The sequence below is a fragment of the Caretta caretta genome, chromosome 1, assembly GCF_965140235.1.
Source record: "Caretta caretta isolate rCarCar2 chromosome 1, rCarCar1.hap1, whole genome shotgun sequence".
NCBI classification, from domain to species: domain Eukaryota; kingdom Metazoa; phylum Chordata; order Testudines; family Cheloniidae; genus Caretta; species Caretta caretta.
In genome coordinates, this window is record NC_134206.1 from 157,010,428 (window position 1) to 157,024,373 (window position 13,946).

Genomic DNA, 13,946 nt, shown 5'->3' on the forward strand with positions numbered 1-13,946 from the left:
TGACATGTGTGGAAGAAGGCTAGAACATCCTGAATGACACCACACTTGTGGAAAAGTAAACAGAGATTGTCAAATATAGAAAAAGAATTTTGTGAAAATTTTGAAGTTGTTCTCATTTTACAGCATTCAAATGGACTAACTTTTGGTGTTTTTGAAATATTTCATTAGTAAATCATTGATTCCCGCTCGTCTCCCATTTTTCAGGTTCTCTCCCTTTATTCCTCACCCCTCCAGTCATTTTCAAAATAAAACCTAAACTTTCAAATATGATTTGGGAGGCGGGGGGAGAAAGCAAGAAAGGAGAGAAGGTGGTAAGGGAAAAGAAAAATTATAAACAAAAACATAAAAAAATATTGTGAGCATTTTCATTAACAATTTATTGACATGGACAATATGTTGCAAAAAAAAATTCTTCAGAAAACGCTATTTTTTGACAAAAATCTTGTTGGTTGAAAAAATGTTACCAGTTCTAGTAAATAAGCAGCTACAATAAAAGGAAATTTCTCAGACTTCTTCAGAACAATATTTGCTCTGTTTGTCAAATCTGTAAACTTGAACACATACAAGGAAAAGAGCAGATTTCCCCTGTTCTGAGGGCATGGCTCTGTCAGGCTGTCACCAAGGAGTCACAGATCAGGATCACTTGCCACTTGTCCCTTTCAGTACTTTCCTTTTCTTCACTGATTATTCCATTATCTACCAAGATGTCTCTAGGTCAACATTTTAGGTGGTACACTTTAACTTGCTGTAGCTTTACATATGTTCATTAAGCAAGGATGCTTTTCAGTGCTGTGTCATGGCTAAAGGCTGTATTTTTCCTTCTGCTTTAGTGCCTATTTCAGGAAAGTGTACTATGAGTTAGGCTCTGGAATTACCACCACCCACAACAGGTGGGCCCCTCACATGGAATAGCTATCCCATTAAATTAGCATCGGTGACCTATGCACAGAATTGAGATGGAGATACATTTTATTTTCTCTTCTTCTGAGTGGGGCTCCAGCTGTCCCAGTATTACCTTGACTAGGGCGTCTTGTTGTATGTCTCCAAACACACACTCTTCAGTTGTGTCCTATATTCTTCCATCTTCTTACTCTTTGTCTATTCCATCTGGAATTTTCACTTGCCAGAGACTTCAGCTCAAACCTTCATCCTCTTGTAGAAACAGGGACATTCAACATGTCTCACATAAAACTGCCTTTGATCCTTGATAACCAGTCTATATTTAAGTTTATGCTTCTTAACTGAAGTAGTGGCCCTCCACTGGTTGAAACTTATGGTGTAAGCACCATACTCTCTCCAAAATGCCTGTCTGCAGTCTTTTCTCCACCTTTCAGCTAGGCTTCCTGAATGTCAGCAATTATACTGGCTCAACTGCACTGTTCATTAACAATGACCCACAAAGCTGATCTTTTCTCCCAATCCCCTCATAACACTTCCAAGGCAATCCCATAAAAGTTCTAGCAACACAGGGAATATAGGATGTTATTGTCCAAAACCACAGTACCATAACAGATTACTACATTTATTTCATACTAGCATGATTCCATAGCAGTTGTAATGCTGACTTTAACTATCTTTATGATAGCCATCAGATGATTCACTGTGCAGCCACATATGACAAGAAGAAAGAATGCATGGAGAGCAACGAATTTTCAATTAAAAAACACAGTATCAGGAGATGGTTCTCCCTGCTACAAAGATATGAGATTTATTGTGCCATTGACACATGATGGATTTATAAGGGTAACTCCCATTAAAGCAAACATTTCTATATATTTTATTATTACCAAGACATTCTGATTTATACCATATCAATCATAAATCTAACACTACAACTGTAGCTTTCAAATATCAGAACTAAGTTATTCTTTATTAGTTATATTGTATACAACATGAAACAACAAAAAACCTGTTGAAGTTTTCATCTGTTTCTCTTGCAGTATTTATAGAGAATGATAAACAATCATGATTATTTTATCTTGCAGTGAGAGGTATATAGCAAAGGTAAGGAAGCAATATACCAATTAACTGATTCATAGTGAAGGCTTTATTCATTTTCATTTCATATCAGCTTGCAGTATTTGCCACTGTCAAATCCAATTTAGATAGTCTAATGCAGGGCAAATACAGTTGATCCTCACCAATTTGCACTAGTGGCAGACTGATTCATTACAACTGGCTGAATTTTGTGAATTCTCATATGCAAAAAGCAATGGTTATATACCACAAAATATACTTTGAGAATTTTACAACTATAGTTTAGTTTAATTATTGATAATACTTCATAGTGTACAGTACTAGGTGCATGCAGAATAGCAAAAACTCTGTAATATGAATCCTTAACTACAGCACTCTGCTTAGTTACTGCTCTTCTTACATTATACATTATGCTTAATTTTTGTGACTACTTACTATAATAGAAGAACCTACTAAAATTTTACATTCCTGACACAAATATAAATATATATTTCCATTTTCTCATCTACACATGTTGATACCAGAGTGAATTAATGTTTTCAGAAAAGCACTTAAACATGTGCTAGAAATGCCTGCAAATGGTCCCATTTGCTTTGAATTAAGTACTTAAAGCACTCATGTGCTTACCTGCTTTACTAAATCAGGATCACAATACTTACTGTTGTGTTGATTTTCACCTTATTTAGCTAATTTCCCTTTCCCGATAAGCTACAGGTTAAATGCTCCCTTTGGGGTAGAGGTGATCGGCAAACTGCCTACTCAAAAGGTGGCTGGGGTTAGCCTGGCTATCCCCTGAAAATAATTGAAAGAACTGGTCTTTGCAGCATAAACAAATCTAGAACTTAAGAAGGGTTGTTTAAATATTTTTGTGCACGTTAATTTTTAGTAACTGTGCTAACTGTGTTAGAACCATGTGTTCTACAGAACTATCACAGGTGCGGTATATTATTAATTACATATATTGCGATAGCACCAAGAAGCCCCACTTATGAAGCAGGACCTGATCGTACTAGGCACTCCACCAACAAAAAAATTGTAAGCTTTTTGAGGTAAGGACAATTGAAAGGCTTCTCTAAATGGGAAGTTATCCTGGTACAATTATACTAGTACAGTTAAATTACTTTAACATTTCAAAGTGGATCTCTTACTCTGGAATAAGACTGGCTTTTTCAGCTTAGTTTCAAAGCAACATAAGCTAAACAAAAAGAAGGCCCTCTTAGATGAGAATAAGAGTATACACATGGGAGTTATATGGGTATAGCTAGAGTGATATAAATTCACACTTTACCTTACAAATTGCCCTATGTAACAGAAGTTCAATCCACTGGTCTGTACCTTCTTTCAGCCAGGGCCTCGAAATATTCAGATAATTTGGTCCCAGGGAATAGTTTCTATAGGCATTGAAGACCCAGAGGTAGGCTTGTGGAAAGGATATATGCCTTATTTCATTTTTGTTAACTAACCAGAATTCATCACTAATTACTCTAATTTTCCCCCTTATTATAATACACAAAAAGATTCCATGCAGCATCTCTATTAGAACTGCTTATTTTTAGATATTTGTTGATTTGGTATTTTATAGTAACCTTATAAGGAAAGATCAGTAATGTTATTTTATTATTGAGAACTACATGTATTTGGAATCACCTCATTGATTTTTTTTTTTATTGCACTGTCATCTGTGTGTATTAATACATATCTAAAGATTAAAATACTGTATTTAACTAAAAGATTAACACCACTTCTGGACAATTTGAGGACAAACATCTTTGAAGTTCCTCTACCCCATGTCTAAAGCTTTTGACTCTGCATGAACTTTAAAAGTTCTAATAAGACTCCTAGAACACGTAGAAATTGAAACTTCCCACTACAACTGAAATGTGTCTATTTTAGTTAAAATAAGTCATTTGGTTTAGGAAAGATGACAGTACGACCAATGTGAGGCCATGTACTTATTTAAGAAAGCAAGTTATTTAAAGTACTACCCTGTTCAAATTTTTTATAGCTAAAATAAACTGGGGAAAGATGTTAAAATACCTCCTTTCCCTCACAACTAACTCACATCATTTTTCTACTTTAGTTATTGCATATGATTTTTTTGCCATATGGATTAGGATCTTGATTTAAATGAATCAGATAACTCAAATGAAATTTGGTCTAGAATATCTAATGAATCAGTAATATCAGGATACAGTAAATATTTGGCGTATCATAGGCACTTAGATTAATCACTTCACATACCTGTGGTTTTTCAGGTTCCTGTGCTTAGTCATGTGTACGCTCTCTTCATTTTCTTAAAGAGAAAAGTAACTTCTGTCAGTTTTTGTTCTTGGCTTCTACACTGCCACCTGTAGTCATATAGGAGAAATTAGTCACGTATTATCCTGTAAAGCCTACCATCACAAAATATTTCATCTCATTTATTTTACTACACAACCATACTAGTAAAAATGTTCTCAACTGTATGAGGACAGTTAAAATACTAACACTGTGTTATGTGTAAACTTCTTTGTAAGGAAATACATGATTCCAACATAATTTAATTCAATATTAAATTGAATATTTAAAGACTAAAAGAAACAAACCCTTGTATCCCACCATCTACTTCTGTGTTGTTTAATGGATACTTTATAACCCTGAAAGGCAATACTATAACTTTTTCAGGTACAGAAACATCTGTACTTAGTTTTCTATTAAATATAAGACTATCCCAACTTCCATTTAAACATCACCATTTTACAAAAATGTACTTTTCACTGAGAACTTGGTTACCCCATAGAATTTGTAATGATATGCACAAAAAATTAATGTTGACAACGCGAAATTTATTTTCAGTAAGACACTGAACTATGTTAAACTCTGTAATTTTCTTATTGCATAAAAGTCAATTTTAAATTTACTGTAATAAATTAGAAAATAACTTTTACTCCAATATGACACATTTACACACTGGTCAAACAAAAATGCAGGCTGGGTATTCAAAGACCTCACAGTCATCATATATTTTTCGGGGGAATATTTTACTTGTAAAAGCAAAAGCCTATTCCTATTTACCAGATTTGTTTCATTCAGCAACTGAATGAGATTCAAGGGAAAATAATCTTTTGAGATATTATGGATTTTTGCATGTGCACACTCTCTCTTGGCTCCACTTATTAATTTTTGATATCCTGTCTACAAGTAACTGTAGAACCACTCTCTCGAGGACTTCTCTACCTGGAAAAATGCTATAAAGTCATTAACTATCTGAAACACAATCATTTCCTCATGCCACTACGAGCACACGCATGACAACGGCTGTTCTCATATTTGAAATCTGAAATGCTAAAAGCTTTTTATAATTAACACAGTGTTGCATATGATTAAAACATCTAAAAAAAAAAGTCACAAACTTGGAGAAACATATTTATCCCAAACAGAGATTAAACATGATTTGCCAGCAAATTTCTCTAAAACAAAAGACTGATGGTGCTTTATTGTGTTCTGCAGAGCAAGTGTCCTGCAGGTAAATCCTTGACCACATCTAGCTCTGCCTCCCTTGAAGTTACTAGCCAGAATTTCACCCCAAAGGGAATTGCGTTTTCCACATTGCTCGCTAAAAACGCCAATCGTTTCCCTGTCAAAATGTACGCATGCAGCCACCTTCGGCACCCTCATTGCACAGCTTGGCTGTTAACAATTCCCTAATGCAAGTAGGATAAATAACTAAATGACAAGTAAGCAATGCACGGAAACTAGTCCAATCAATAAATCTCCCCCCCCCCCCCCCCCAGCACACACGCGCGTTGTCTGAAAGGCACATACACACGGGGTGAAGCTGAAGATCTAAAAAAGATTTGACGGAAAGTAGGAGATGATGCGTCTCTCTCACACTCACACACCCCTATTTCCAGCTGGGAACAGACACACGCAGCACTAGATGACCCCGGGTCTGAGCCTCCCCCCCCCCCGGCCACCCCCAGGGGAGAAAGGGGAGGGTCACGCGCGCACCCAGAGACCCGCCACAGGGCTGGGGGGACGCTGGAGCCACGCGGCTGCCCTGCAGCAGCCGGCGCGCCCCGGGGGCAGGGGGCTGGCCCTGCTGCGGGTGCTGCCCACCTGCGCGCGCCCGGGCTCCTCTCTGCCTCCCGGTGCCGCAGGATGAAGCAGCGGCGGCGGCTCCTTGCAGCGCGGGGTCCCTCCTGCTGCCGCCGCTGCCTTTCCTCCTCCCCGCGCCACACAGCCAGGGGGAGCAGCTCGCTCCGGGGGCCGCGGCTCCCCGCCCCTCCGGCCGCTTGGGATTCCGCGGGAGGGACGGAGGCGGCTCTGCCCCGAGCCCGGCTGGCGGGCACGTTCCCCCGCGGCGGCGGCGGCGGCTGCCCGGCTCCGCTCCCCGGCAGCGGAGCCCCAGTGACTCTCCCGCGAGCAGCACCTACCCCCCCTCCTCTTCCTCCCCCACCTCCTCTTCCTCTCGCCGTCCCCCGGCATCACATGGCCCAGTCCCTGCCGCCGCCGCCTCCGCCGCGGCTCGGGGCGCAGCCCGCTCCCCAGCCCGGCTGCGGCGGCGGCTGCTGCCTACACGCGGCGTGGCCGCCCCCGCCGCCCAACCTGCCACACACAGGGTCACCTGACTGGCTGCTGCGCGCCTCTTCCCCTTCCTCCCCCGCCGCCCGCGCCCTCCCGCCAGCCCACCTGCCCGCGCCCCCGGCCCGTGCCGCCGCAGCCCTGCCTGCGGGGAGACTCCCCGAAACACTTTCCTCGCCGCCCCCCAACCAACCCCCCGCCCGCAAAGGGGCGCTGACCGAGAGCAGCAGCGATTGTCCCTGCCAAAGCAGAGGAAGTTGAGCTCTGTGTGCTCCCCAGTGCAGGTCTCTGCCTGTGGGTACTGGTGTCTTTTCACTAGCCAGGGAGAATATAAATGGTCGTTGGCTCCCACGTCTGTTTGCCAGCCAGCACAGCCACGCTCAGGCTCGGTAGGCAAGGCAAACGAATCCAAAAGATGCAATAAGTTAAATGTAGATATTAACTACCCATCTTTCTATCCTCCGAGATCTTTATATCATTAAAGCAACAACGAAAACCCGACAGGAACCACTGTGTTTTGGAAGGCACTTCGGGACCTGGGAATGCATGTCTGAAATGTAATTAAACGAAACAAGTGGACTTAGCGCATTTTTTAAAAATCATGCACATAGCTTTTAGGAATATGTTCAAAGTCCAGGCATCTGATGGTGGAAGATGCCATAGCTGCAAGTCATCAGATTTTACACAATGTTTACCCACTGAACTAAATGGATTTTTTTTTTTTTTTTAACATTTGGAAACAAATCTAAAAAAAAAATACTGTAATTATAGTTGGAGAATGGAAGAGAACCTCACTTGGGGTAAATTTTCATAGTTTATACACTGGCTGAGGATCTGCCCCTCTACCTTATTAAAGAATAGTTAACTGATTTGGTTTTTGTATGTTATTTAAAATTTTGGAAATAAATGATGTATTTATTTTAGTTAAATTATTTGTCTTTGTTTCCTATAGATCAGATCTCATCCACTGTGAAACTGACTTCAAAATAATATATTTGCATGACCCAGCAGTCCAGCTGGGTTACAAGAATTATTTCTACTGCATTATTATAGGTTTGAACTGTCTGATATAGAATTCTATTTTTTGGCTTTATAAAATACAAATCCATGGTTTTAATACCCATCCCAACTATACATTCAAGTTTTTTTGTTTGATGAAATTATGTTTTACCAACCTTTTAATCTAATCCTATATTTTAGGATCTATATATTTTAAAACCAATTTATCTGAAAACAAAAATCCATACAGTTTTACAAATCAAGCTATAGTCTATTTATGCTGTGAAGCATGCTAAAAGAATCTCTGTTAACCCTCTGACCCTTGTCTGCTGAACATTCACCTTGTTTTCAGGTACTCTTCTTTAGCCTGAGAAGTGAACTCCAAAAATTGCTGTTAACCTGGTTATTCTAAATAATATGAATACTGGATAAGAAGTATGTATTTATCAAAGACTAACTGTAGCAAGTGCATAAAACAATAATACTTTTTAATATGGAATGTAAAAATTTCATTTATTTCAAAGCCATTTTAAAAATTCTTGGCTTCATAAAACTAGAATCTTTTCTATTATCTTTCAAACATTTATCCATAGATACAAATAAATATTGGTATTGTGTAAATATGTATTTGTTTCCTTTAAAAAACAGCCTGTAAGCATATCTGCAGCCTGTTTTAAATGGGAAAAGATCAAAGCCAAATAAAGCATCTTTACAAGGAAAATATTTGAATAGTCTTACTGAGAAAAGGACAGTAACTGATTTGTACACTTCGAAATAACATTTCTACCCTACTTCTACCAGGCAAATGCTTTTGGACTTTGCAACAACCTAACTGTTTAATGGTACAATATTTTAAAAGAGGATAATATGACCATCATTCAGATTTGAGTTTATAATTCTGCTTACAAAGGTAATTGTTTCAAATTATGTCATAATTTTTAAATTCAAATAAATAATAAAAAAGCCTGAAAGTGCTCGACTTTAGATTTAAAGTTTGACCTCTTGTCAATGTCTCTACATAAAATTATAATACCATCCAATGTGTCCCAAATAGGACAGGTTTTCCCATTTTCCTCTCCAACTGAATTTTTACTAAAATTTCATTGTGTGTATTACAATTTTTATTAACTAGTAAGTACCATTTGGAATTTCAATAATTACCTGGAATTAGGTCTGCCAATGTCTTCATTTTGGCTTGTTGAGCTGCATCTCTTTAAACAAAAGCTACAGAGTAGGGACAATACAGACATGCCTCCAGTCCAGAAGTATTAGGCCATTTTCCATTCAGTCCACAATGTATATATATTGCTTTGTCTGAAAGTGTCATAATTATACCTGCTACAAATGCAGTGAATCTGTAGCAGCAAGTTCTTTCACTGAACCATGTTGTCTGCCCAGGTTTTACCTTCCTTATAAAAAGTCATCAATCTTTCAGGTCTTATATTAAGCCTCCCTAAAATCTAGATATTTTAAGTGAAACCAGGTGGAGGTTCCATCTTTATTCTGATTCTCAAATACAGTAAATAAGCATTTGGCCACTTCACTACTAATCCAACACTACCCTATTTGCCTGGAGTTCTTGAGCTGCAGAAAATTGCATAAAATCGGGTCCGTGCAAAGAATGTCATGTTTCTTTCAGATAGCATTGCTTCTTCTTACCAGCATTTCAGATTTGAAAGAATGAATTAATTATGACAGGTTTCAGAGTTGCTAAAATAATTCAGAACCAAATTGAGAAGTCAAATAAAATACCATACTTCTTCTAAATCTGGGAGGGAGTCATAGTGTAGGCAAAAACCAAGTAGTTAATTCCACTTTCTTCATATTTGCACCAAAAAAGGCTCCTTTCTGCTTTCACCAATGCCACCAGAATCTATACTGCAATTGTTTAGTTGCTTCAGTGGTGAGAATTTTCAGTTTTCCAGATAATGAGTTGTGATTCAACACTCCTACTGATATAATGTCTCCACCTCAGCATCCATTTACTTTGTACAGTGTTAAATCAGGACTGTAATTCCTTCCCCCAGAACCAAATCAGTGCGACCAACCCAGTGATTCCTTGTCTAGTCTGCTGCAGCATTCACCTTGTTTTCAGTTCCTCTTCTTCAGTCTCATGTATTAACATCTGATCCGCAAGAAATCTCTAGGAATTAGAGGAATTAGCCCAAAGAATGTTCTCATCATCTCAAAGACTGTTTAAACTAGTTTGCTCTTCATTTTGACTTTCACTACAATCCCCACTTTTCCTACTGAGAAACTTTATCCCAGTTCTTGCCCATGTGGAGGTAGATGCAAGTTAGACCGCCTTTTTTTTTTCTTTTTAAATTATTATTAGATTGGTTTTGGCTTTTCTAGATTGATTTCCTTCTCCAGCTGCCCTCTATAGGCTAATTCTGCTTACTTCCCAAAAATATTGAGGATTCAGATCATCTTAAATCTGTCCCTCTTCCTCTTCTCTCCAGCTTGGACGGCCTTCTCATTTTTCAGTCAAACCTCAACAGTATCAGTGTCTCCAGTCATTCTATTTTTCCTTTCCTGTTTCCTCAATTCCTGCTCCAGTTGTCACTTGCTGCCTCTGTCTGTACCTCCAGATAAATATACCTAGCAGGATATTTGCTGTCTGCCCTGTATATTATACCTCTCAGCTTTACTTTAGACCTTTTTTTTCCTACAGTTCCCATTCCAAAATATAAAGGGCTCTGTTTCCCCAAATACTTGTGCAGCAAATTAAAATTACATATAGAATTTAGAAATCACTACTAAGAGAAATTATTTGCTGTTTTCTTTACCCCAAATTCCAGCACAAGTTCTGCATCGCAAATTCCTGTACAAGTTCTTACGCACATGTAATGAGGCAGACTCCACACCATTTAAGTCCGTTTATACCACTGTGAAAGCAGAATTTGGCACTGTGAAAGCAGAATTTGGCACCATAAAGTTAAAAGAAGACTGGAGGAAGATAGTGATGCCCATTAATTTTTAGAACTATTTGAAGAGCTTAAACACCAAAGACAAAGAGACATTTAGGTCACCATATGGAAGTATAATTATGAGTAATAGGATTAAAGAAAAAAACATTTACAAGTAAATTAAATTATACAATTCTTCGCTAGGAAGTCATTTTACTTATTGCCAGTTAGCTACTATAGAAAGAATGTATAAAATATTTAAAATTCAGGAGTATGATGCTATGATGGTAATAAGAAAGTTACATTACATAACCCTATGGACTATATATCATCATATCCCTTGTGAGCAGCAGGGAAATAGCCCTAATTCCAAACAATCACCTTGGCTCTTTTTGCTGTTCACTGTGAAAATCAACAATATGAAGCGTGTACATTTATATTTTTGAATCCCCTAATAAAGCTTCCACTTTTGTAGTCAGTTAATTTGCCAGAATGAGATCAGAGATGATTGCTAATGAAAAGGAAGGTAACTATACCAGTCCAAAATAACAATAATGCTCTCGTTAATAACCACTAATTTTCCTCTAACATCTAATATTTAAAACCATTAATTTGTTCATGTATGAAGGGTGAAAATTCACCTCAGCGAATTGCATAGGTCAATAACAGGTCAAGTCCCTCAACACAAAATTCAGAAGTAGGATATGAATTAGTGGCAACTGGGAGGGCACTGTGTGGGTAATGATGGAAGAAATGGCCACCCTTGGGTAGAGGTGGAAGGAAGAGAACATATTTACACCACCAGATATAAACAAACTTAGTACAAGGCCTGTGCTCCAGTCTGGGGCTAGACAACCCTGTAGAAGAAGGCTGATCAGCTTCCACAGATCAAGTTCCCCCTTAAAGGATTTCATTGATCTGAAATCCCTCAGACAAATTAACAGTTGCCTGTAACACCTGATATCTTCACAGGCTGCATATTTCCTCTCACGTCAAATTCTTCTTCTATTAATAGGATCTTTCAAGCCTTATTACTCTTTTTTTTAAAAACAAGTATGTGAGTTATATATTTAGTTATAAGTTCAGAAACTAGACCAGAATGTTAAGAGACTAGACTTCAGTGAAACTGTCTGTTTGATCTTAAATTATAATCCTTCTAAAGACATTGAAATCTTTGAAACAACACTCCAGTCATATTTCAAGAAAGAGAGGAAGATTATTCTCCAACCCCCTCCGCTTTTTTAAATTTTCTGGGTCTTTTAAAAATTATTATTGCTCAATGTTTCTGATTTCTTCACTCCATTATAGTCCATATAATCATCCTTGCATAACTGATATGGGCATACCAACAGCGATGGCATTTCATCCAATGTCAAGAGAGAGTACGAAGTCAAGAAAGACACCACTGTTTAATAATATTATTCTAGTTCAGCTCTTGGCCATTAAAATCTCTGTCTGTGGAACATATATAGCAGGTTCTTAAGTATTCTGGCTTCTAAATTAAATGTTTAGAATTTTTTCAGTATTACATCTTTTACAGCCTTCTGTCATAGTCTGCCCAATCACTTCACAATACTCTTCCATCAGTAGATCTCAGCAGAGCCTAAGTAACTTCTTAGTGCAGACAAGGGGGGCATGGATTAGCGTTAACTTCCCACTTCTCGTCAGTACCTGGCCCAGGCCAGGGAAGCTAATGATCCAACCAGCGGACCAAAATTTGGTGATGAATCCTGGTCATGTGCCACCTGAGGCATGTTGCACATATGCTAAGAATTGCAGACAAGATGCCATTTAGTTTTTGGAGCATCCAAGAGACTTTGGGCAAGATGTCATCTCAACAGCCAAATGATTTAAAAACTGAATTTTTGTATTCATACACACTGCACATCATTTTTAATACCACTACCATTGTTTTTAAAAGAAATGTTTTCCCCTACAAAATAAAAGAGAGCTTACCTTACAACATTGAAAGACTGCTGTTTTGTTATACATTTAAATGCAACTGCATTCTTTGTGTATTAATCTACACAAACACGTTAGGTGGTTGTGGTTAGCCACAGGTTGACACGCTACCTTGTTCTGGAGGACACTAGGATTAGCCATGACCAGCTAATACATTTTGAAATGTTGCTGTCTTAGGCCACACTAAGAGCTAGACTGTGTTTAACTTTGCGTTAATTAACATGTTTTTCTAATGCAGTGCATTTTCCTGGTATACGCGTATCTCAAGACCTGTGAGGCAAGGTTAAAAAAAAAGTCTTGAGGAAAAAAACACTGAGTGGGGATCCTTATAATAGTCTACAAATATGTTAAAGCCTGTTATAAAGAGGACTGTGATCAATTGCTGTCCATGTCTACTGAAGGTAGGACAAGAAGTAATGGGCTTAAGTTGCAGCAAGGGCTATTTAGGTTACATATTAGGAAAAACTTTCTAATTATAAAGGTAGATAAGCTCTGGAATAGACTTCCAATAATGTTGTGGAGTCCTCATCACAAGTGGTTTCTAAGAACAGGTTGTACAAACACGTCAGAGATTATCTAGGTTTACTTGGTGTTGCCTCAGCACAGGGGGCATGACTAGATGTTCTCTCGAGGTCCCTTCCAGCCCTATACTGTTATGATTACCATTCCAAATAATAGTAATGGAGATAGTGTGTATGTCTGAAAACTGTGTTCCACATTAATTCTATATATATTTTCCTACATATTAAATATTTAACTGCCTACATTATAATGAATCACCAGGGTTTAAAACATCTCCCACTGTGTGCGGTCTTCACTTCTTCCGTAACCCCTCTGACTGGGAAGGAAATTGTTTAGAATCCCTAATCCCAACACTCTGTTGCCACCTCTTCAGCCAGAATCATTTAAAACTATACTACGCTATTCTACTAATTGACTGAATGCGTTCTCTAGTGTTTAGAAGTCAGGACTCTTGCACGTTCTGTTTCCAATGACACTGCTACTGACTTTCCATGCAACGCCATATGACCTTGGTCAAGTTATTTAAATGTCCTTGTAGATCTATAAAATAGATATATAGTTGTAATAATGACATAAATACTATGGGTAGTGAGGTGCTTAACTAACTAATCTGTGACTGTGAAGTACTAGAGGTCTTGGGAGGGCAGATACTATGGAAATCCCAAATATTATGTTAGCATTATTAGAAATCCATGATTGCTCAATTTGATATAAATAAAGCCCTCAAAACTCTTTCTGGCATTTGCCCTGAATTTCCAAAGTATGAAAATTATTAACGACAATACTCACACAATGACTAATTTTTCTGAATTTAACACTCATTGCCTTTTCCATAGACAATTTCAAAGTGATGCAGACTTGATGAGACTGTGTGGTAGGAATGAATATAAAACACTAAGTCAAGATGATCTAATAGAATGTTGAACTATAATAGTTGAGCATGGCAGCTCAAATTATAAAATACATCACTTTCATGAACCTCATTTTGGGTTAATAGACACATCAAGTAGGCAC

General features: G+C 38.2%; 1 long non-coding RNA gene across 2 annotated transcripts; it reads right to left on the reverse strand.

Annotated features, from left to right (window-relative positions):
• Nucleotides 1-418: 418 nt before the first annotated feature.
• Nucleotides 419-6,335, reverse strand: LOC125642985 (uncharacterized). 2 transcript variants are annotated; one of them, XR_012669948.1, is made up of 3 exons: nt 6,076-6,335; nt 4,219-4,325; nt 419-3,396 (listed from the first exon to the last, which is right to left on the reverse strand). It is a non-coding gene; the product is annotated as an uncharacterized LOC125642985 (long non-coding RNA). The 2 variants fall into 2 exon arrangements; XR_012669949.1 differs by lacking the exon at nt 6,076-6,335 and adding an exon at nt 5,032-5,683.
• Nucleotides 6,336-13,946: the final 7,611 nt, after the last annotated feature.